This window comes from Sprattus sprattus (genome assembly GCF_963457725.1).
Source record: "Sprattus sprattus genome assembly, chromosome: 10".
Taxonomy (NCBI): domain Eukaryota; kingdom Metazoa; phylum Chordata; class Actinopteri; order Clupeiformes; family Clupeidae; genus Sprattus; species Sprattus sprattus.
Genome location: NC_137908.1, coordinates 30051715 through 30077128, shown reverse-complemented (window position 1 = coordinate 30077128; position 25414 = coordinate 30051715). Strand labels below are relative to the sequence as shown.

Here is a 25414-nt window from a genome sequence, read left to right as displayed (position 1 = left end):
TTTGACATGTGGAACACTTCCTGCAACAATAAGCCCAAGCCATTTGCCCTGCAGTTGGAGAGAATAGTTGGTTCCACTGCCAGGAGTAAGACAGAGTAACCTGTGCCGTACATGGAACAACCTTCTGTGGAGTTCTGCCTTTGACTCACTGCTCTGCTAACCAAGCTCTGGATGGTAAATAATCAATGTCTTAAATGTCATCTGCTTAAGTAAATGTACGTATTGGCTGATCTTAACTCAGAATTGCTCACACCACAAGGGAATTCACCCAGGCCAATGAACGGGAGTCAAATGATAAATGACAAGTAAAATGTCAGCGTTTTTTTGCCAACCAATTCATTCTTATGTTACATGACACACCGTGACAGAATATGAAATACTAGGCTAATTACTACAGTACAGTATAGAAAAGTATAATGCTCTGGTCTTAAGAGTCTGTTAAATGGTTGTTCCGGTCATTAACCTGTAATGTTTCCTCCCGTACCCCCTTTTCACCAACGCAATAAGGTGCTAGTTCTGGGCTTGTGCCAGTTCAGAGTTGGTTCAAATTGGGAACCTTCTACGAACTGGTGCTAGAAAGCAACCACAGAGCCACGTCATCACGACACTATATACATCACATCTCTGCTTTCCAATAACAATAACAGACTATATCATCTGTCTTTAAGAGTTGCTGTACGAGCTGTTAGTAGGCTAACATTACCAAAGCAAGCATAGTAACTAATTTGTCACATCAATGGTATGTGTTAATATGTAGCCTAACATTAATGTCACGATGGATCACGTTACGAACATAACATTGATGTGAGAAAATAAAAGCTATGCTTGCTTGGGTAATGTTAGTCGATTAACAACTAGCCAGCTAGCTAGCTGGTTCTGTCTTCTTTTCAGCTAGCTACTTTTTCTTCTTCTTTGGATTAGGCAGACTAGACACTGAACTAGCTGTTTGTGTTAAATAATGGCAGTCACAATGTTTTAAGTTGGTTAAGTCTTTTAGACTCACACAATAATCCCACCCCATCATAAGGGGTTCTTTGTTTTAGACCAGTCAAGTGTTGGTACCACTCTCGAAACTCTATTCCTGGCCGAGAGCCAGTTTTTTGGCTGTCAAAACGCGAAAAACTGGTTTGAGAATAGGCAGTGGCACCAAACTGACCCTTGAACGGTCTTGGTAGAAAAGGGATAGCAGAGATATCAAAGTCTTTCTTAATTTCCATATGGGATGCATAATATTGTTATTTGTACATTTTCTGTCTGTATTGCTTAGAGTCACCAACTTCTGGAACCAAATACCTTGTGTGTTATCATCCTTGACGATTAAAAAAAAATCGAGTATAAGAATCGCAATATTTTTCAGCACAATATTATATGGATAGAGCGGCAACAAGTATCACAATCTTTTGATTTTAATTTAAATAAGCTACATATGTATATGTCTTCTCTGATAACACTGCTTCTGAAGTCCACAGTATGTCCCGAGACCTCACTCTTCACATCACAGCGGATGACTGCACCAAGTTGGCTGCAGAGACTCCCAGTTTACAAAACATAACATAAGGGAGAAATACATTGCAATGTATCTCCAAATCGATTCGCATTACTTGCTGTATCGTTAAATGTAAATAATCTTAATAATAATATCGTATTGTAGCCCAAATATTGTGATAAGTGTCATATCCTCTGAGGAAATGCCCATCCCTATCAGTTTCTGATACTTCTGCAAGTAAAGGATGCATCTCAGAGAAGAGCTGGATGATTCTGGTGAAGGAGAGAGGGGGGCCATCAGTAAGATCTAGGGATAGAAGTGAATGACGGCAATGGGGAAAGGAGATAGATATATAAAAAAAGAGGGAAAGGTTGGGGAAATAGAGATAGAGAGAAATGAGGACATGAAGGGACAACCACAGAGAATCATTCATTAAAGCATTAGCCTTCAGCCAGTGCTGTCCCCTTGACGACGGACTGCATAAACAAGGAGGGAATGCCAAAGTGACATGTTGGCAGATGTGCGCACCGACTCAAGACTTGAAAAAGACACCCAGCTCTCTTTCCCTCCACAACATACCAGCCTTGCGTCCATCTCACTCTCAAGCAACCGCAGTGACGAGTGTTCCCACCTGGCCACCTTCGACAAACTTTCAAGAATCTCATGAGAAGCTCCGGGTCAATGCTAAGTAAATGTTTGGCATAACCACCATATATGATTCATGACCGCACATGCTAAGGGGAACAGCTGAAGAATGAAAAAAGACCATCACTTTTCAACAGTGCTAAAAACAGGAGCGCTGAATATTCAATAAGATTTGTGGGCACCACTTCTGACAGGAGACGTTGGCAAACTCCAGTGGCAAACTCCAGCCCTGTCAAAATGGCCAAACAGCACCTGGGGCTTAAAGTGAATTATTGATGGGCTCTTCCTGGATGGTTTTCCCTGCTCCTGCTCCCCTGCCTCTTAAGTATGGAAATACAGACTGCTGGTACTGTGGCATATGACACAGCTGCTGCCCACTGCCTCACCTCAGAAGCAAAAGGGACACTGCCAAACACCAGGGTGTGTTTGTGTGTGTGTGTGTGTGTGTGTGTGTGTGTGTGTGTGTGTGTGTGTGTGTGTGTGTGTGTGTCTAGGGTATGCACATTGCTATTCAAGTTCAAGGAGATGTTATGGCAGAGCTTAAGAGAGGAGACTCACTGTGCTTTATTAAAAAAGTTACGGAAAGAAATGTTTTAAAAGTGCTGCTCAGCAAACTTTATGCAAGTTCAAGTCAATGCAGTATCAGTTTAACTTCACAGAGGGGATGAGGTGGGGGTGTGGGGCTTTTTTAACTCTCCATAAGTATTTACCTTATTTGATGATAAATCCGGATCATTGCAAACTGAAAAAGGAACACAGGGCCTTAGAACGGGTGACATACAATGTCTGAGATTTGTGCTACTGTTCTTGAAAAACCAATAAGGGCAGTAACAGAAATTGGAGAGAGTTGAAGGGCAAATGGATGGGGAATAGTACATGGATGGGACAGATGTGGAGGGATTACATAGCTCCAGGGTCCCAGGTCAAGGGTTCATTGTTATTGATTACGAACTGTTGTTATTTAAAAGAAACTCTTGCCAAATCAGAACACTTCCATAATGACAGAACCGTTCAATCAGTAGTCCCTACATTAATCTCCCTACACACACAAACACACACACCATTAGACATTAAATTAAAGGAATTAAACACCATCTTGTTGTGACCAGGCACACAAGGTACAAGGAAGGAGAAAAACAACCACAAATACAAGACTGTGCTCACTTTTCGTCCTTCTCTTTTTCGTAAGGGTAGAATTCTGCATCAGTCAACTTGTATGGAAGCTGTGAAGGGGACTGAGGCTGTGTGGCTTGGGGGGCGGAGTAGCGCAGAGGCAGGAAGGGGGTGTGGAGGCCTGGCAGAATGAAAACAAGGTGGCTGCTGCGCACTGGAGAAGTTCATCCAGAGGTGACTCACTCCCTCCTCACTGCCTGATTGACATAGAGAGCATCTGGTAACATTTATCCCGACTCAAAAACTTTTTTCTCTCTCGCTCTCTCTCCTTTCCACTGTTTCTCTCTCCCTCTGTCTTTCCCCCGAACACGACTGCCACACACTTTTATAAAGGGGGCCCTAAACAAAACACAAACACACCAAGTCTTCGTAACTTTTTACAATGGTAACAAGACCAGACCAGGGCCCTACCCTGCTGCTGGCTTATTCAGGTGAACCCGTTTTACGAGCATTCTTTTGCCAAGCGAGAGGAGGGATGGGGTGGAGTAGGAGGAGAGAGAGTGAGAGTGAATGAGACAGAGTGAGAGAATGAGAGAAAAACAGGACTGTGTACCCCACTGTGTTTTTCTGCGATGGAAATCGTTAGTTGGCCTTGCCCCTCCACCATAACTGTCATTTACCTATTGCTGTCACTGCTCAAATACAGCAGGTGTCAGCAGACACATAATAATCTGACCTTGTCTAATGTTATTTATACACCTGAAAGGGCAAACTTATCTCTATCATGGTGGGTATTTTTTGTGGGAGAAACAGTAGCAATCTACAACAAAATGATATGCTTATCTTACACTATAGAAACTATTAAAAAACGATTCAATTAAATGAATACGTTGTTATTTTCTTCTGCCTTTTCGTCATATTCAGATTTTCAATGATGATTTCTGGGTAATTTTTGTGTTGCTGTCCAAATCTCTATTTGATCATGTGATGAAACGATAGGGCTGGGCGATTTTTCGATTTCGATTTTAATCGCGATGTAATTTTTTTCTACGGTTTTAAATGAGACGTTCGATTAGACGGCGCCTTCAAAAAAAAAAAAAAAAAATCAATGTTTTCACAGACCCGCGAATACAGCGCCGCACGTAGCCCATGGGCGTCGCGACAATGTAATTGGGGGGGGACAAGACCCCCTCACTTTTCAAAACAAGTCGTTTCGACCCCCCCACTTTTGCAGTCAAAATAGTGCGTGCGTGACTGCTGGTCTACTAGTCCATTATTCTTTCCATTGCTTCACAATTAAATCCGTTCAACTTTATCAGTGGGGAATACCCACAGCAATATAAATCCACTCTGCGTTTTCCTGGTGTACTACGCAGCCTCATCACGCACGCAGATTCAACTGTCATTAATGTTCATTCATTCTCTGATTTGATCGGAGCGTCGCGCTAGAAGCAGACCACAGAAATGGACATACGGATTTTTTTTTCGAAGAAGAGGAAAGTAAGTCAGAGTTGCCCAAGTTTTACCTGTAGTGGACAATTAAGGACCACCCAATGGACATTATCTGGCTATAATCGTATTGTTATTGCCATAACAACCGTGAGCTAATCTGGCGTTAACGTTAGCTAGCTAATGGCAGTTTTTCTAACGACAGCAGCGACTAAACACACACTCACCAAAGAAGATTTTTTTTTTTTAATGTGTCACTCACTTGTATACCTCTCTTTGACTCACACACGAAAGATGATGTCAATGCCACAAATAAAATGAACATTGGTGTGCTGGGCATGCTGTCAAGCTTTGCCATGTATGAAAACTATTTCCCCTACGTGAACCGTTTACTTCTGGCAGCTTCCATCCTTAAAGACTTTGGGTTTCAATACACATTTGGCCATTTCTGACCTGAACAGTCATACTTTAATGAGGTGGTCAGTTTGAATGTAGCCAACATAATTATCAGGCCACCAAACCTATATCAATTGTGAATTTGATATGCTGATAACATGATTTACATCTCAGAGAAAAACATGGTAAAATGCACCAGAATGCGGGTATTTGCATGTACGTTTTTCAAAAAAATTTGGGGTGATTTTGTTCATATCGTGATATAAAATCGAAATCGAAAATTTTTGGGGGAAAAAATCGAAATATAACTTTTTCCCATATCGCCCAGCCCTATGTGTAGCCTAATGTTTACGAAGGGGCAAATCGTGAATTATACAATAAATACGTTGTGAAATGAAAGGAAAACACATCACAGTTAAAGTTGTATGAGAATTGATTGATACACATCCATATGAATGGATAACATGCCTAATGTTAAAAACTGGTTTATAATCGAGATTTTGAAAAATTATAGCAACATTTTGAAAAATCCGTGCTTGCATTGTTTACGTGGACTTCAAGTTAACAAGAAAAAAAAAAAATCTTCAATACCCTTTTGTTGTGCCTTTTCTGGTGTAGCATACAATGTGAGTTTTATTTGGGCATAGCAGATGCCTATCATGTGTAATGTGTAGGCTATTTCATTCCGTTCTTGCAATGTGAATAATTTAATTTCAATATGCTTATCTCCCTCTCGTGCGCGGTTGTACTTTTAACGGGGCTTGTTTGTGTGAGCGAGTGCATGTAGTAGGCTGTCTGTTGATGCCAGAGTTTAAAAAAGCCAATCACGGCCAAGTAGTATCCGTTACCATGAACGGACCGACAGAAATTTTTGCGGGGACATGGAGAGCTGTCCGAGGGCTCTGGAGAGCACAGAGAGGGCGTTTCAGCTACCTGAGAAGGCGCTCCAGCTACCTGAAGGCGTTCCTATGTGCCCAAAATCGTGTTGTACGGATAACTCTAATTCGGCCTTTACCTCACCCAATGGCAGTGTCAAGAGAGGAGGACGCATTGTGCTGTGGCTAATGGCTAATGGCTAATCACAGACACCTATACTGTGTGGCACTCATCTGTGGCACTGCTCATATGTACTGAATTACCCAAATATGCAAAAATTTCAACATCAGTGTTAAGCCCAAACAAAACATTGGGACTAATTAGATACATTTAATCTACTATGGATAGTACATCAACAGTACTAAGAATACCTGAAATACTTTTAGTGAAAAATGTCACTTCTAGGAGGTCAGATGAACCGGCACTATTTCATTTAGAATAATGAATACATTGTCCTAGATTGTTTATGTTGTTGCCTTGCGTGAGTGGGCAGTGAGGCACAAAAGATACAACCTCGGAGTCACCACGTAAACGACCTTGAGCCAGGCATGTAGGAGTGTTGTCATGGCAACCCTGCTTTACACAACTAGGCACAGCTGGATGCAACACATTCCCCTTAAACCCATCAGAGGGACGAAAAGCAAAAGGGGAGTTGTAAAATTTCATTGAGGACACAGATGCCATGGTACAATAACTGTGAAAGAATTTCTTAATCATACTGTGTGAACTTTCATCCCCAATGTCTGCTGTAATGGAAAACTTAATTTAAACTGCACATAAACTCTGCAGAATAGGTCTATATGAACTTAAAACAAATACACACTCTTGCTAACAACCTTTGCTCTGTGTGAACAGTGTGTTTGTGTGTGTGTGTGCAGTCGGTGTGTGAGCAGAAATGGAGAAAACAACAGTGCTCTCAGAGAGGGAAAAACAAAAGAACACAAATGAGGTCCATCTGGAACCCATTCATGGCATTGCCTTGAGGTAGACAACAACTGAGCCATGAATGAGAAAGACAAAATGAATGTATTCCTCTCCTTGGATATCACTAAAAAAATTACATAACTTCACTTATCTGAACTTCTTTGCTTGGCCATAGTCTAAATGATAAACAGCAGCGCGAGGTGGACACAGAGTCCACATGTGGCCCTGCTTCTTAGGACTTAGACCTAACAGCTCCTCTGTGTCGGCTGGATCAGCTCACAGCAGGCTTGATTTGACTAACCTTGGCTTCCTGTTGGGGAAAAGATCTGCTGCAGCCTCTCTCCTACATCATACTGCAGTCCTTAAGCCTTATTTATGCTCAGCGCAAGAGGCCCTTGCAAGCCCCTTACGCGTCTTTTCACGTCTTGCGTGCGTCGGGCGAATTTGAGACTTGCGCCAGGGGGGGTATTTAACTGCGCAAGGGGCTCTTGTGTATCTTACGTGCTTACGCCTTGCGTCTAAAATTGAGTATATTGGCCTTCAAGAAGCATGCTGGCCCCTTTAAGTGGACAACATGAATCTGTTTAGAAAAGGTAAGAAGGCATCAAACCCTGCCCTGCCCCCATCCCTGCCTCCGTTCACACAATCAAAAACACACACACACACACACACAAACACACACAAACACACACACAAACGGGAGAGGTCTTAGGCCACTGCCACACTAACCTGAGAAACACACTGACCGGAACGGATTCGGGGTTAGTCAATCGCGGCCAGACAAAGATGTGCTGCGCTGTGCTGCGGCCACACACACCCATTGAAACTGGTGAATCTGCTGTAGTACATAATCAAGGCCTGTTGGTGGCGCTGTGAAGGGTGCTACCGGAAACGGAGAAGACGACGACAAGTTACAACTAGTTAAGTTAGTGACAGTTCAGTTGACCATACTGTGCCATATACATTTCCAATGCTTAAATCATCATTGTTCGACCTGTATGTGATGCATTAGGTGCATACCTAATGAAAGTAAGGGTTTTCATGAAGATGCTACTGTGATAGATCGTGTATTAAATAAAACATTTTGGGCTACCTTCTAGTGCTATTAGTAGTGATTAGCATGCTAAGCGGAGATTTAGCTATGTTCTGTTCTTATGTTGATACGCTGTAATAAAGATGTGTTCAATCCTGCTAAGATTTCGACTGGATGAGATATGAATGAGATCCATGTTGCCTAGTGTACCGCCACTATTATATGTATCTAGTAATATTAGTTGAGTTATTGCTACACAATAACAATTACACATGTTAATGTAATTCAGTGCAGTGCTAATTAGTCCCCATAAAGAAGACTGCTTTGGTAACTCAGTGAATAATACGTGCCCTTCTTAGATTGTTGTTTGCCAGCCATAAACAGAACAGAAGACTTAAAAAATGTTGTTTTTATTGCGATTGGGAAGATGAACGTGACTACTTGACAGCTTCCAGCGTTCACGTGGGATAATTACGTCATCAGATTCGCGGATTCAAACCCGATTCGGGTCAGACAGGCTCTGATAGCAGGGTAGATTGCTCACTCTGTCTCTAGATCACACACACAGCACAAACAAAACACAGATACACAGAGCACAACCCACACCACAATAAAACCTTTCACATACGAAAACCCTTAATGCATCAAGTAAAAACAACACAGTATCGATAACAAATTGTCATTCCCACTCAGTCTTCCATAACAGATCTTGTGTATTTAACGTATGCTACAAAGCAAGAACCTCTGCAAGACTTGTAAAACATGTGAGGTCTCATGCCAGTTTACCTAGCTATGAACTATCCTAGCTAAAGGCCAATTTATACTTCGGTAGACGACACATTTGAAAAGGTCGCCGACACAAATGACGTCATGGAAGACACTTTAAACCGTCTTTTTGAAGTGTCGGCTACATGGAGAAATTTCTACTGGCGCTCAAGTCGTCACAAAGTGTCGCGCAAGTGTGATTGGCTAGATACAACTGGCCCCGGTGCCTGCTATTATGACGAGCCCCTGTCAGCGGCATAATGTAGATGGGCTCTATAGTGCAAGCTAGTTTACTAGTCAGGCATGAGGCGCGAACACACACCATTGGCGAATATATATCAACAATATTTTGGATTTTACGAATTAGTTACTTTGGTTATTGGGAAAGTAGACAGGTCAACGAGAAAGCGATCAGAAACATGGATAGTGCTTTGACTCGTGGTAACGTAAACAGACGGTCAAAGTGCTGAAACATTTTTAAAACACTGATGAAAGGAATTATTTGGTGCAGCAGCACACACAGCAGCTTTAAAAAAAAAACTTTACCCACATCTGGAAAACACATACACAATTAAACAGGCGCTCGGCGGCGACCTGCCTCAGAACGTATAACAACCTGTTCAATAATGGCTCGGCAGTTAGAAGGATAGGAGTTGTGCATACAACGTTATTGATATGTCCCTGTAGTTGTAAATAGCTCGCAGGCAATGATGAGATATGACCAGGCAAAACTTCTGTCTGGCTGGGGGACTACCCAGTGTTCCGAAAGCTCAATTGTCCGAAATATCTTTAACAATTAAACCCTCTGTTCCGAAATGCCTTTGTTCCAACCAGTGGTGCGGGATTCATGTTTGTGGTGGGGTGGCAAAAAGTGCGTGTGCAAGGTGAAGAATGCAAGAGGTCAGTTCACTGGAGGAATTTTCATGTTTTAGCCTACACATAGGCCTAAACAAGGAAGCTGGAAGTGAAGGCTCTGGCATAATTTAGAAATATTTTAAGTGGCACAAAACACATTTAATTTGCGCAGCGGAGACGCTTACCGGGCCTTTACGCATATAACTTTTCCTATCTGTTAACTTTCCCTACTCTGGTTTTGAATATAGGGTACTACTCGTGAGAAGGAAATCACCGGCAGATTGTCGCAGGACATTACGCAGATCTTGTTAAGCACTCACAAAGCATGCATGCTCAAAGCACATCATAGGCTTGATTAATTCAATGCAATGCCATTTTGGAAAGTGTTGTGCGTGTGTCTGCTGGTAACAAGAGGTAGGCTAGGTGTACGTTAGATTAGCATATACTTTTATTATAGCTTGCTTCCTCCACAAATAATACCTACCTGTTAAAACGGATATATATATCATAATTATGTCAGTGTGATTAGCTAGATAGACGGCACGCGCCGTTGATTTTCAAAAAGTAGAATGTAGTGGCAGAAAAATGTCGTTAGCGCCTCTCCCATTATGACGAACTCGGCGACTGTTCGCCTGAAGTATAAACACACCTGGCCTGGAAGACACTTTTTTTTTTTGTGTCGGCGACCTTTTCAAAAGTGTCGTCTACCGAAGTATAAATTAGGCTTAACTGTAGCTTATGGAACCATTTTAACAGTTGGCAATTGCTATTTGGGATACAAGCAGAAAGGCTGCATAGGCACCCTAAGGGTTTCTACCTTTTTCTTTTATAATTTCTTAAGACTATATTACTACTATTATTTCATGCAAATGGAACTCTGCCATTAAAACAGTTTAAGGTTATTACAAGTTTCCTTAGCATAGCAACTAAGCAACCATAGCAACCAGGAAACACCATGTGCTGCATAGCCTGAAGCAAAGTTTAATTTCCAAAAAATCAGCTTACCAATAAAAAGCAGTTTTTGGTTCAAATTGATCCCACTTACGGATGATGTTAAATGGCTTCACATTGACATTAACCAATCCTGTGAGAAATAATGGACATCAATGGGGCAAGGGCTACTCTGATATCAATGTAGGCTAGTGAATGAAGGGGGAGAAGTCTCCCCTCCCCCTTGAACTTCTCGAACACGTTAATCCATTGGTTCCAGTTCCCACTAGAGCCTTGTCCAAAGATTACGCTCTGTAATTATTAGATTGATATTAGATTGCCAGGGGATAGATAAACTGTTTGACTTTGACCGTTTTACTCCCATTCCCATACAACACCCTAACAGTTTAACAGTGATAAATAAATGCCTTTCAGTGTGAGTGGGAATGAGGTATAAAAGAATGGCATCCATTCATAAACCATCGGGAGAAACGTAGCCTGACAAAGACTGAGTGGAGACAGTCATCAAAAAGTGCCACATAAAGGTGATGAGGCATCCCCTCCCCCTCCTCCTTCCCCCGCCGCCCCTTATTGTTGCTCACAAAGCCCCGTGCTCAGACTCTTCTGAGCAAGAAGACCCCAATGCATATGCACAACACTGAAATACACTCATATAGAGTACACTTAGTGCAAATGAAGAATAAATACCCAGTCCACTGCAACCTATAATACGACATTAACGTGGCCAAATTCTGAGTTCAAAATGCAATTCTATTTTTTTCATGGTAAATTAAAGATGAAAAGAAAGTATATGAAACAGGAATTATATCTGTAGCTTTAAAACATGTCCTTTGAATTATCCATGTTATAATATGCAGATAGAGAGGCGCATTCCTTCTCTGAGACCATACAAAAGAGAGGTCTCGTCTCCGCTGGGAGGCCAGCATAAGTTAATGAGTGAAGGACCACACTCGCAACTGGATGAGGACAGACAACTGTGCATCCAAGTCACTTCTCTCACCCCCATTGGCAGTCAAAGAATCTCACACAAGATTGACTCATTGTTAATACGGCCTGACGTTCCGTGGGTGAGAGAGTGAGAACGGAAGCGGGAGAAAGAAGGGGAGAGATAAAGGGAGAGGGGAAGGGGTGGTGGAGGGAGGGGGGTTCAGACAGCCACCAAACGGAGCAGCAGTGTGAGCAGACTCATCTTTAGCTTCTGCTGCATGGGCCACTTCTCACCACAAGAGAGAGGAAGAAGGATCGAAGGAGAGAAGGAAAGCTGAGCCAAAAAAAACCAATACCAATCCTTGTCCGTTTTTTTCTTCTTCACTAAAGCCAAAACACTACCCTTTATACCCATCAAAACAATACACTAATAACAATAAATTAACATTTGTTAAAGAACTGCATCATTTTAAATGTGTCCTTATGAGCCAATGAACTGCCTGTATTCCCCTTTTAGCTGTGATTTTTTTAAAGGCAGGTAGACTATGTACATTGAAAATTTGATGTAGGCACATTTTTAAAAGATGGGTGACACAAATGTCTGAACAGCCCAGAAAACAAAATAGGTCTATCCCAAACCAAGTTCATCAAATAACCCTATTAAATACAAGAAATGGAAGGCCTCTCACACCAAATCTACTCTTAACAGTGAGCAAAACCAACAAGCCAAACAACCAAGCAGACATAAATAAAAAACACATGTTAATCTACTCTGACTGCCACATTATGTCAAGCCATTAGGTAGCTACTTGTACTACATCCTTGCTTCCCATTCTTGAGCAGAACACCTCGTCCTATAAGACAAATGCCCTGCTGACAGAACCCCACTCATGACTAGATTTATATGTGCCCCTTAAAGGCTAACACAAGCGCCCTCTATTTGGGTGCCTTGACCTTAGCCATCTCTCAAGACATCTGAGGCCTTCAGAAAAAGTTTCAAACTCATGTCTAACAGATAGACTACAGATAACAGATAAAGTCACATTCACACCATGATATATTCGCAAAAACGAAAGTAAACAGGAGAGAGGGAAATATGGGTGAACCAGATGAGGTGCACATCACAGCTGTGGGGTCGAAGTCCACATACATAGTCACAAACTCCGCAGAGACATGCGGACAATACATAAATGTTTATGATGGTGATGTACCTTATGTTCAAAAAATACGTAGAAAAAAAAAAGGTATCCCACTTTATTAAGGTAAAGAACAAGGTAGTAGAGTTTACTCCCTTCCTTGACATCCAAACTCGTTATCGGGTCAATAATCTATGCATTGTAAAGCTAAACAACAATTTAACAATTGAAATCAAAACTATGAAAACAATAAAGATTTAAAGACAACTTTGCTTTCGAGTAGAAGAAATTGGCGACAACTACAGAAGCACTAAAGAACCAACTGATGCCAGTTTCACTTTCAGCCTAGGGGTGATAACACTGAAAGGCGTTTAACCGAATCATTGCATTATGCACGGGGTTATCGCAATAGCACAAATTAAGTTTCCCTGAATATTCCAATGATTCAACAGGGCTGAGGACTCCTTCAGCTCCAGCAGTAAAAACCTGAACAACAGAGGAGCATGAACCGACTAACATCCCCAATCTAGTGGTTTGGATACACGTTGCAATACAACAACAATGACTAATGTTTGCGTTTCAATTATAGGCTATTTAGCATTTCGTGAATCAATGGTAGGCTAGAGAGCAAGCAGCGAATACAATGTTTCACTGGTAACCGTCATGCTATTTCTGAATGGATGTTAGGCTAGTTACGTTATAAGCTACACGCCATACAACCATGTGAAAGTTAATAATAATAACAACTAACTTTGGAACTCATAAGTAACTCAACTCCAAATAAGATCATCGTGAGACTTGCGAAAAACAACCATGCGTGCAGAGAAACGTATCACAAGATATTTAGACAACAAAATTGGAGGGTATTTAAATGCAGGACAAGAATGCTATTGCCTATCGCTAGCTGGCTAGCCCGCTAGCCTAATAGGCTCGGTGTTCCTACATAGGTTATAGGTAGGTTGCTGGCAAGATTACCAAGTCGGAATTGGATATATGACTGTAAACTGAATTAAAGTATGAAATGACAAATATCAACATATTTAATACAAAAAGGGATAAATGTTTATGGTAAGGTAAATTCCAACATTAATTTACTAAAAGAGAGATTCAATATAACGATAGTATTTGGCTGCCTGTTCCTTTAAGCAGACATAGCCTATTCTAAATCAAGAAAGCAACCACCAGGTTACATGTACGGCTGGCTATTTACACATGAACGATACAGACCTTTAATGGGAAATGTATGGCGAACGTCAAAACAAATAAACCTATCTGCATGCAACTGCGGCCACTGACAACGTTGTATTACGAGCAACATCGCTCCAACAAAAACTAGCTAAGTGGCAAAATACGTGTCTCGGACAAGTCAGCACTCTCTAACAAGTATCCAAAATGAAGAGCCTCCAAGTATGTGGATTTGTCAACGAATAGTAAAACCGTGAATTCCCGGTCAACTCACCGTTGCAATGTATCTCAATAAGTGAAGCAGTTTCTTAAGCCTCCGTTAAATCTCCGCCATCTTCAGCACTCTGTTTGTTTAAATGGGAAACACTCCCAAAGCGCACAGAAGCCAGCTTGTACCGCAACGCTATGGTTTCTGGGTAACGTAGTATTATTTCATGCCTCACTGCATTGGGATGGTTTCAATTTGCAGAAAGAGGACTGCGAGTAAACGAACTCCCCAGGTAGAAAACAGCTAGCCAGTGGGAGATGGGCAGTAGTAGCGATATCATAGGGGAAAAAAATCAGTGTATTTATTTTTAGCCTCACCGAAAAACTGTTTACAGTTCTATTGGTATACCCGAAAAAATCCCCCCTGAAGTTGTTGTCATCTCAACAATTTAATTAAACCTATAGCCTATGAATGTTTGAGACTTTTAAAGTTAATAAATTGTTATGTACACATTTGTGTATTTGAAGCGTATCTCATAAAATATAGTCTATATTTATTTTTATAGGCAGAGTGAAGGCCAATATTTGTGGTGATTCATGTAGAAACCAAATGGAAGGCCTACTCGTCTTTGCCTGCCTTGTGTTGTGTCTGAGCTTGGTTCATACCTACAATAGCCTACAATATGACGCACTAAAGAGAGATTAGGCTACTTTGACCTTGTTTGTGGTGTTTTAATGTTGGAAAATGTTATGCTTTCCATGTTATATATTTTTTCGTTTTTGTTTCTTTTTTAGGGGAAGAGTGATGGAAATATAGATTGCAAAATTAGGCTACATGCTTACTACAATATATTACTATATTGACATTTAATGACGACTTAAACTTAGAAACTTCAGATAAGTATTATGAGGATGTTGGTCAAGGCTACTTAAAGGACGAAAAAAGACTGAAAAGAATGTGTTGAAGCTCTCAATTGTTGGGGTCTGAAGAAGATTGTGGGGTGCCCTGGCAGTGATCTGAAGACTTGCAGTGGAAGACAGCACAGCCCCTGTCTCCATGGTGATTTCTCAGGCATACCAGTGTAGAATTTCAACTGTTGGGAGAGGGAGGCAGAGCCTAGGAGAGAGGGATAGGAACGGTGTGGGAGGGGCAGTAAAGTGAAATGGTTAGAGGAAAGAGAGCCAGAGAGATAGTATGCTACTATTTAAAAATGAAAGCCTCACTCACTGTTTCTTGCTTTCCCATGGAACTTTTGAGCATGAGGAATGTGGACACTGAAATGAAAAGAATTATATATTAAAGGTCCAGATTATACAAGAGGAAAACATAGTGAGAATCAATCCCCTCTCTTGGAGAAGTTGTCCACTTAACTTATCAGGCAAGGCAATTATAATGCTTTGGCAGCTAAAAGTCAAGGCTAACACCCAGGCTTCGTTGTGCTTTAAATTTAAAAAAAAAAAAAACACACACACACACTCTTGACTGAAGCTGGGTTCTCTTTGAGTAAATAGTGTGTGCATGTTTAAACATGTTTGTGAAATCGTATTATTGCTTCTTTTAATTAATATACATGTTTTGGACATCATGTTTGAGAATGTGTATAAATGTGTGTGTGAGTGTGTGTGTGTGTGCATGTGAGAAAACAAGAGCCTCAATTACATTCCAGAGTGAGTCACAGAGGCCCACAGACCTGTTTGTTTCCCCTTCCCCCACAAACTGACCTCCCCCCACCAACAGTGTGACGATTCTTATACAGACCCCAACCCCCTCACCACTGAGTCTATGTTGAAAAGACAGGAGATGGCCCCCAATCATATGTATCTATAGATCCTCTACCTGCAAATACCCAATTGCATGCTGTTGTCCTGTTCACCCATCCCCCCTTCCTCTCTGCTGTGACGTGGAGGCTCAGTGGTCCCCTTTTGTCAACACAACACAAGTCAATGTCTCTTAAAAAGATCAGTGGTAAAAAAAACAAAAAAATAAAAATGTCATCGGCTAACACAAAGAAGCATATATTATAGCACTAAGGTTTTGAGGCTGTTTTATTTTTATTTTCATTTCTATTGGAGGGGGGAGGGGGATAAGGGATGTGATATTGATCCTGACCCTGGTTAACAGACTGTAAAATGGTCTACACATTTTTTAAAAAGGCTCTCAATATTAAGCAAATTGAAAGCTAAAAATATTTTGGAAATTGTACCTCAAAGTTGCTCTGTCCTTTTTCAAGAATTGATCATGTGGAGTCGTGTGGGGTGACCACAGAGAACATAAACCAGTGATTTAATGCTATCCAGTGATCTCGCTTATGGATGTGCAAGACAACTCAAAAACAGTAGTCAAGATCAAGCTCAGAATAGACTGGTTACATTTTATTTCATTCATGTCCTCTGGTTCAACCTCCCAACACAGATAAGATTTTCCCAGCTGTGAGAGAGTGTGTAAGCTATGATTTATTAATGCAGCAAAGACCACATACAGCTGTAGCCTACTCAGCAAAACTGGCATGCACCTAATAAGGGGAACAGCTAAACTGCGCCCTCTGGTGGTGAACCATCTGAAAATCTATAGACTACATGAAGCAGACCTTGGATATCAGATTACAGTGATCATTTTAAAGTACAATGAAAAGGAGACAGGTATGCATTTAGCACATATGACCTAATTGCAATGTACATATTCATCAGATTACTGAGTAGAATGATTTCTAATAATATTTTTGTACTAAGTATAACTCTTGCGGCTAGCAGGCCACAAAGTTACAGTGCTTTCCGCAAGTGCTCACTACTGAATTCATCTGTGAGTATCTCCATCTAAAGAAGATTTTGATGTAATTAACAGCGTATGATCTGTTAATGTGACATTTTACAGTTTGTCTACATTAATACCCTTGCATGAAGCTGAAGTCTACACTGTCTCCAGTAGAAATGTAATCAGAATAACAGGATTACATCATTCTTTTTATCTGGAAAATTAGGTGGCAATTATTGTGTTATAATTTCTTAAATATAAATCAAATTTAAAATTTAATTTAATTATGAGATTAAAGTGATGTTGCATACATCCACCTCCACACTGGATTAGTTTACCACAGTGCACTCCAGGGTAGTTGATAAAGGGGAGAGAAAATATCTGTTTCAGAACCTGCTCACAAGACGTACTCTTAAAACCCTGCACATTAATGCAATGTTTTCACTACTTTTTCTTTCAGGTGAATGGCACAACAAAATATATTGGTTTGTGGAACTTGGGCACTACTGGATGATTGGAGGGTTCCTGTTTTGGCTGATTTGCAGATGCCTCTTTTGCTTTATTTCAAATGATGTGTGACATTTAGAAAGAAAGCTTGCTCTTAGTTAATCATCACTGATAAAAAAATGGCACTTTATTCTGTAATGTCACCAGGCCACCACCTGTCTACTCTCCTTCTCTCCGGTACAGGTCCTCCAGAGCAGGGTCCACACATCTAAAGGACATGCACTTAAATGTGAAATGTCATTGTGCAATATTCACATATTAGTCAGTGATGGCCACCATAGCTCATAAACGCATCATAAACGCTTGGAAAGGGATAAAGAGGCCAACATGGTTGACGGATTGGTCATCGGGTGCGCCAACAGACATCAACACTGGGCCAAAACCTTTTATACTCACGCTTTGACCCATCAGGCAAGTAACATAAGTAAACCATATAAATGTTTGTACAATTGTTGCAGTAATCTTCTTCTGTGCCATCTGGGAATCCCTATGCCCCTGCAATGAAGGGGCATAGAAATGCACAGATAAAGGTGGAGCAGTGACTTGTGTCTCCTGCTCATTCATTTTGCTTAGGGTACAAAAATTGGGAGGTGCACAACCATTTTTGGGACGGGAGTGGCAGGTATAAATTCCTATTAAGGATGCACTCACACGTGCATGTGCTGTGCTTGACTGTAGGTCTGCCCGACGTTTTGGGAATATGTTGAAAACGCAGATGTTAATAGCAAGATTGACAGGTCAACAACCAATCACGACGCTATGACATGATGACCGCTGTGTAACTTCTATGAAGCCTTCAACTTGTACGTGTGAGTGCCCTGTAAGTATTCAGTTGGTTGCAAACTGCATCCTGACCGCTAGATGCCACTAAATCATACGTGCTGTACCTTTAATTCTTTGAAATAAGTAGACTTGTCAAGTAACCTGTGCTCACCGATATCCTTTGCTAATATTTTCAGTGTCGTGGACGAACCACTGCCCATCCTCAGGAAAGAGAGCACATAGGTGCCAGTGAAGAAATGCACACTGTAAGCTGGCAGAAGTATCACAGTCTGTTTTACTCTTCATCTCAAGTAATTAGATGGTCACTTCAACTGATTTTAAAATGTGTACATGACCAATTCATTGCCTTCTCCACACACACAAGAGTGCTACATCCGAACGATATGAACAAATATAGGCAAAAGTACTGACTTCCTGTTTTTTATCAGTTGTATTATCCTTTAAAGGTTGCATTGGTTTTGTTGTACTTGTTTTTACAATCTTCAAACTATTGAAACATTAGGAGCCCCTAAAGTGCTGTAAAATTATATTTTTTATCTTGTACACACAAAATAGTAACGATATCTTATAAGCACAAGTTAAGGGACTTTAGGGGCTTGGTAACATGTGTTTTTTGCTTTGTATGTATTATGGCTCCAATGTAAAAAAAAACAAAAAAAAAAAAACATTTATTAAAGGTTGACTTAAAAAGCAGATCTGAAGATTCTATCCTCTCAGACAAGTAGCTAGGTGTTTTGTCATGTCTGGCTGATCGAATTTAATTTCCCCTACAATGAGCCTTGTTTGATGTGCTTGGCAGTGTGTTCTCGCATCTCATGATGGCAATGTTAACCAACCAACAAAGAAGAGTCTTGGCTATTTCTCTACTGTACTGCCGTTGGAAACGTCAAAAATACTACAGGTAAAGAAAGATTAGCTCACCAGCTCACAAGTTAAATTAGAAATCATGAAAATGTAGAAATGCTATGACATGATAGCTAGCATAACTGGGCAGCTAATGTGGACTAGCTAGGATTTTTTTAAGATAAGAAACATTATCCTTTAAAAACTCTAAGTAATAGTCTATTTCTGTTAGATTTGGAATTAATACCATGTCAGCCTCTGAAATGTAGTGCCACATACCTAGTAGTAAACAACACAATAATGGTAGCCCATGTTTTAAAATAGCCCATGCAAAGCTAACATGATGTTAGCCTTGTGTTTGCTAATTAAGAGAATTTCTAGATAAATCGGCCCTGGCGAAGTCTTCGAGAAGATAAGAGTAACTTAACATAGGTTAAACCAGAGGCAATGTATGTTACCATAACGGCGAGAAATATGGCTGTTTGCTATGCACATCAAATATCGATTAAGAGATACATAAATAAATAATATAATCGACCTCGTAACCCTAGACATTACATGGGAGCGATGAAGCTAAAGCTACCAGATAATTATTAATAGGGGTACTACCGTCTGTTGCTAGCAGGCATCGGGGAGTGAGGTTTAGCCTACATGTTCGGCCAGTCACTCTGAAACAGGATCAGTTTAATTTGTAATGTAGATACCAAGGTTTTTCATTTCCATGTTTTTATTTTGCCATATTTTCGTATTTGAATGACCGTTTAGTTTGAGTTAGTTTCACCAATGGTTCCATTAGTTTAATTTCTCATTCCTATTTTCAGTTTTAATAATTTTTAAACAAAAAATTGCGGTGTGAAAAATAATCTGAACTGAGGCACTGAAGATATCAATATTTCAATATTCGTTTCATGCCTGTTAAAGATGCAGTCGCATTTTCGGTTTCACAAAAGGTTGTTGATATTTCTGCACAACTGTCAATCAAATTACCCCGCTCCTTTTTGTGTTATTGTTGATTGTCTGGGATTGTTTATAGCTCAGTCCGAGCCACTATGTTTGTTTCCCATTTACAGAGCCAGGACTCTTTACGAACACCACAGTTTCTTGAGTGCAAACACTGTATGGTCAGCTAGAGGTCAATGAGGAGCAAACTGTGGAATTTGACACAAATTGTATGGATTATAATTGAAGGGAAGAACACGATTACATATGAACAATTTTTTTCAGGCAAACAATATAATATGGGTTTCATTGTTAACCCTACCAAATGTGCATTTTTTACCATCATTTTTTTACCATGCATTTTACTACCATCGTTATCTGATAGATTCATTCATTAGGCTACATTGCTGTCAGAGTAAGGCCTTGCTCCGCTGATGTCACATTTTTTAATCTCAGGATTGTTTTTTAAATAATTTACGCTGTAGTGCATTTGTGTATGTGTGTTGGGAAAAAACTGTTCAGGTGGCGCGAGGTTTTGGTCTTTATAGCACGGATGGGAGTCTCTGAAATATGTGGTGACCGGGATGGGAAGGATCATCGATGGTCTTCCATGCTCTCTTGCTGGTTCTGGAGTGGAAAAGGTCTAAGAGAGACGGCAGGTCGCAGCCGATGACCTTCTCAGCTGACCGAATGATCCACTGCAGTCTGCCTTTGTCCTTGGCAGTAGAGGCAGCGAACCAGATGGTAATTGATGAGGTAAGGATGGACTCAATGATGGCAGTGTAGAACTCGACCATCACTTTCTTCGGCATGGTGAATTTCTTTAGCTGCTGAAGGAAGAACATCCTCTGCTGGGCCTTATTGATTGTGGAAGTGATGTTTTCGGCCCACCTTAGTTCCTGTGCCATAATTGTTCCCAGGAATCTGAAAGACTCCACAGTGTCAACTGGGGAGTCACACATAATGAGGAAAATGGTTGGGGCTGGGCTCCTCCTGAAGTCTGCTACCACCTCTACTGTTTTTAAGGTGTTCAGCTCCAGGTTGTTCTGGCTGCACCAGAAAGCCAGGCTGTCGACACCTTTTCTGTAGGCAGCCTTGTCCCCATTTGAGATTAGTATAATGAGGGTTGTGTCATCTGCAAATTTAAGGAATTTGACAGAGGGGAGGTTGGAGTTGCAGTTGTTGGTGTAATGGGAGAAAAGTAGTAAAGGATGGTTTAATGGGAGTAAAGGAGAGAGCACACAGCCTTGTGGGGCTCCAGTGCTGATGGTCGGGGGCTCAGAGACCATCTTGCCCAGCCTCATGTGCTGCTTCCTGTCTGACAGGAAGTCATTGATCCACCTGCAGGTGGGCTCAGGCACGCTCAGCAATCAAGGTGCTGGAGGATGAAGTGGAGTCCCATGTTGATTGTGTCATCTACAGACCTGTTGACTCTGTAGGCAAAATGCAGTGGGTCGAGGAGGTGATTGGTTATGGCCTTGAGGTGGGACAGCACGAGGCGCTCAAAGGTCTTCATTACCACAGAGGTCAGGGCGACTGGTCTATAGTCATTAAGGCCTGTGATCCTCTGCCTTTTGGGAACGAGGTTGATGGTGGATGTTTTAAAGCAGGCAGGTACCACGCATTCAACCAGTGAGGTGTTCAAGATGTCCATGAACACTGGAGATAGCTGGTCCGCACAGTACCTTACTGTGGAGGGAGAGACATCTGGTCCAGCTGTTTTGCGGGGGTTCTGTCTTTTTAACAGCTTGTTGACATCCCTCTCCTGAATGGAGAGAGGTGTGATGGGGGGAGAGGGCTGTCTGGGACCATTTTGTGGGAGAGGGTGGTGTCTTTGTCCAGGCTGGGAAGAGAATGTGTGATAGCTGTGGTGGGGACACGGTTAAGGCCTTTTTACACTTCTACCTTCACCCAGGTGTTGACGCCCATCCGAGCCGTCGGAGAGCCGTCGGAGAGCTGGTCGGAGACAAACGCTTTTTTCTAACTTTTCTTAAAGAGTCGGAGAGAGTCGGATACCCCCTTGGCTGTGATTGGCCAGCTTACGGCATCATTTCCAAACAACATCATTTCCGGAATCACACATGTCAGGACCTCACATTTCCTGTTTTCTGTCAAAATGTTTTAGTACGACTTTGGTAAACTACAAAGCCTCACCGCTTGCGGCATTACGGCTACTGTATTTTATTTAAACCCTCGAAAAGTACATTGCTCCCGACCACTGTTGGTCTCTTGGCTGGTGGCTCGGTGTTGAAAGTGCCTTCTCCAACCAGCTTGAACTGACATCTAACGTAATTTGCTACGGAGTAGCCTAATGCTGGCAGCATTACTTTGCATTCATTAAATAGGAATGTATTACATGTATGTGTAAAACCTATTTAGAATGTCTGACTTTACATAAAACGGCATGTGAAAGACATTTGAGGCAAAAATTACTTTTGCCTCAATGAGGGTGGCGTGTGAGAGCGTAATCAGCACGATAACGTTGTACTTGTTAGCAGCGAGGCTAGCTAGCTACTATCTGTATCTGGTCTAAGCATTAGCAGCACACTTTTGAGTGTTATTGTGAATACGCAAACGCTTGATTTGGCGGAAAATATAGTAAACGTACATACCACCTGCGCCTCTGTCTCCTGTTCTGTAGTTGTCACCCAAAAAAAATTGCTACAAGCACGTCCTCTGCTAACAAACTCAAACTAGTCCAGCTCCACCATCAGCCATTGTCTTGTTGCCATCGTTCGCTGTATGTGAGGATTGCCGGGAAGAGGTATTTATACAATAAACGACTACCACACACACAACGATTTCTCTACGATCGTCTTCTTGAAAATTGGGCATTAAAGGTGTCCAGGGAGAGGATCATAAGTGTATGCTCCTGTATGTGTTTTTCAACATATTCATGGTTGAAAAGGCAGTCCCACAACTGTATGTTGAGGTATGCATGCTCTTGCTGTGTGGCTGATATAACTATACAACTGCATGTTGATTGGTAGGATTACCGTGGGTTTATTTTTCTGGCCCTTTTCTCAGAGTTTTGGGGGTAATTTTGTTCGAAGTGTGCATGCTTTGTTTCATAGTGACACATTCACGTTACCACTTTTTGACAAAGGCAACCGTCTCTTGGCCACAAAGAGTGCGTTGTCATAGCGTTGTATTGATATAAAGGTTACCCAGAAATCATTGCAAATCTGAATGTGACAAAAATACCAAAGAAAATAAGAACGTATTCATTTTATTGGATCGTTTTATAATAGTTTCTCTATTGTATGTAAGATAAGCATATTGTTTTGTTATAAATCGCTACTATGTTTTTCACAAAAAAAATGACCACCACGATGGAGATACATTTGCCTTCTCAAGTGAATAGCATTAGACATGTGAATTATAACTGAACTACATGTCTCCAAGGCCCATGTAACGACACCTGCCTACATGTCATGTCAGTGACAGTTGCGAGGAGGGAGGAAAGGGAGTAAAAACAATCAAAGACTTCCAAGAAAGAGGTAATGGGGTAGCTACGGCCTCGACAAACAGTCATTACCCCACCAAATGGTCCGGCGCTGAAAAGGTTTCAGGACGGATAGCCGTCGGAGTAGTATGTAGCACCGACTAGTACGTTCAAGAGGGGATGCAGAAGTATATTGAGGCCTTTAGGACTGGTCCATTGTCTGTCGAATCTACAGTAGTCATTCAGGTCATTTGCCAGTCTAAGGTCTTCCATAGAGTGGGGGGATTTGGTTTTGCAGCCTGTGATCACCTGAAGGCCTTTCCAGACTGATGAGGAGTCAGTTGGCTGCAAATTGATGTTCCAGCTTCTTAGAGTACTGTCGTTTGGCCTCCTGAATCTCCTTGCCAAACGAGTATTTAGCCAGTCTGAACCTATCCTTGGCCCCACTCTTGAAAGCCTCCTCCTTCTCCAAACGAGGCTGTTTGAGTCTTGCAGTGAACCAAGGCTTGTTGTAACTCACCCTGGTGTGTGTTGGAATACATCTGTCCTAGCAGAAGCTGATGTATGACGTCACAGCCTCTGTATATTCGTCCAGACAGCTGGAAGAAGTTCTATGAATTACGCTAACCCTAAAAATCCCTAAAGAACACACATGTGAACTTTCAGGCAGTTAAAAATGTGACGTCCGTCACCCACACTCTTTCGCTAAATCCTTTCCAATCGACAATATGTGTTGCCGTCTATAGTTACTGTGTTGCCGTCTATGGTCACTTTTAAGGTAAACTGTGTGACGTGGGGGATTTTTCCCTTTAATTTCTACGCCACAGATGCTGTTATCCGAGTTGACCATGCATTTGCTTAAACCACTTTCATTATCACATTCGGAACAGTCTCGTACTGGACTCACACATTTCCTCCCTGTCATATCTGACTTCTTTTCATTAACTACTACTACTTCCATTGATTAGCCTGTGTGGATCCGGACACACTATATCGCCATCTTAAGGTTAAATGGATATGACGTCCTCTTTAGACTAGTACTGTGATTTAGCCATCTCAATGCCACTGCAGTTTGCAAATATCAGAGCATACCAGTTGAGTAGCTTTGATCATTGAGAGAAGCACTAATCATTCGTCATTGTTGGGGTGTGTAAAGTGCTTAGAGAATGATCATTGTGAATGGTGATGTAGGAACACTGAGATAGAGGTAGACCTTAAAAGAATTGTAACCTGAATTCCATTGTATTCTGAAATTAGTTTAGTCATATTTTGACCGGATCTTTCAAATGCAAACTTAGGTCTGCTTTTGTCAGGCCTTGAGCCCTAGACTGCCAGGTGTGATATGATGATGATGTGATCTCATTTGCTGTTAGACCACAGATCTTTTATGAAGATCATGATTTGAATATATTTGTTATTGTAACTACCTGCCAGTGATAGATATCACAAAAACTAATAATTGGATGGTGTACACAAAACTGGTGGACTGTTCCAAAATAATCAGCACAAAATATTGTCACTTCAACATTTAATAATGCCACTTTTGGTTTAAATAAATTTATAATTTATATTACCATCAGGATGTTTGAATACATTTCTATTGTTTCACATAATTTGTTACTCCAGAAGTTAAAGCAAAATATCACACATTCAAAACATAGTGCTGTTGCATAGCCATATAACATGGAAAGCACAACAATGTAATAACACTTTAAATTGGATCACATGAATACATATTTTGAACGGGCAAATTCTATTTTAAATGTAGCCTATTTTTATGAAAAAATAAGCTACTTTTAAAATCAATAGGCCTTCATTTTTAAAATTTGGAGAACCAAAATAGCAGTTTGCTTGTACCCCTGTACACTTGTTTACTTTGTTTCTCTCGTTTATTTTTTTCTTGCTGCAGATTGTTTAAGGGAGGGATCTGTGAGACAAAGGCCTTTTCTTCCCTCCTGAAGCGAGGGCCTTAGGCATCTGTAACAGATCTATTTTGAGGCTTTCCCCCTCAAAATGGTCACGTTAATTAAACATAAAATAGCTATTTAAAAGCTGTTCTTTTAGTCTGCATAGTTGTCTGGCCTGTTTTGCCCTTCTGTGTGTTGATTCTGTGGATCGGGCCTAGTTGCTTTTCCCTCTGTCCAAAGCGCTGCCGTAGCTTGCTTGTGCTGAACAAAAGACACCAAGCCAGGAAATG

General features: G+C 41.2%; 1 protein-coding gene across 1 annotated transcript in view; it reads right to left on the bottom strand.

Moving 5' to 3' along the window:
• Positions 1 to 14082, bottom strand: part of ncoa3 (nuclear receptor coactivator 3) — a 50628-nt gene extending 36546 nt beyond the window's left edge. The window contains exon 1 of the mRNA XM_080846260.1: positions 14016 to 14082. The gene's annotated coding sequence lies outside the window, so the exon portion shown is untranslated. The remainder of the gene's footprint in view (positions 1 to 14015) is intronic.
• Between the last annotated feature and the right edge of the window lie 11332 nt (positions 14083 to 25414).